The sequence below is a fragment of the Oncorhynchus kisutch genome, linkage group LG1, assembly GCF_002021735.2.
Source record: "Oncorhynchus kisutch isolate 150728-3 linkage group LG1, Okis_V2, whole genome shotgun sequence".
NCBI classification, from domain to species: domain Eukaryota; kingdom Metazoa; phylum Chordata; class Actinopteri; order Salmoniformes; family Salmonidae; genus Oncorhynchus; species Oncorhynchus kisutch.
The window spans coordinates 47,638,223-47,638,784 of record NC_034174.2 but is presented as its reverse complement, the minus strand read 5'-3'; positions in this window follow the sequence as shown (position 1 = coordinate 47,638,784).

Genomic DNA, 562 nt, shown 5'->3' with positions numbered 1-562 from the left:
AATTTGCCTACATTTATTTAGGCTATTTTATATGCATTTCATATAAAATCAACCCCAACACATGTTCATGTCATCGTTACCAATCAACTGCATTACAGTTAAAAACTACTTTGACTACCACCGCCGATTTCGGGACGCTAACTATGCAAACCAGTTTAGAATTGGGTTAGAATTTAGCAGTCCCTTCTTCAAAACCTTAAAAAGGACAACTTCTACATGTTAAGTAACCACATTGTGGGCCTGTTACAATACATACATCATGACGGATTTGACGACTTTGTTAGATCAGATTTGTTGAATGTGCGGCAATCTGGTCAATGCCTTCTATTTACTCTTTTACCGCATCTATGATCACTGAGGGGAGCTACAATCAAGTTCTGTCTCGTGCAGTCCAACCCTCGCAGGCCCAAGAGCCTGTGTAGGGAGCTATGGCGTTTTTGAATGATAATGAATTAGATGTTTTTATGCTTTTTGTTGTTGTATGTGTGGATTCATGTTTTTCCCTTCTCCATAATGAATGTACTTTTTTTTCTTCACCCCGTCCAGTTGGGGGCGGCAATAC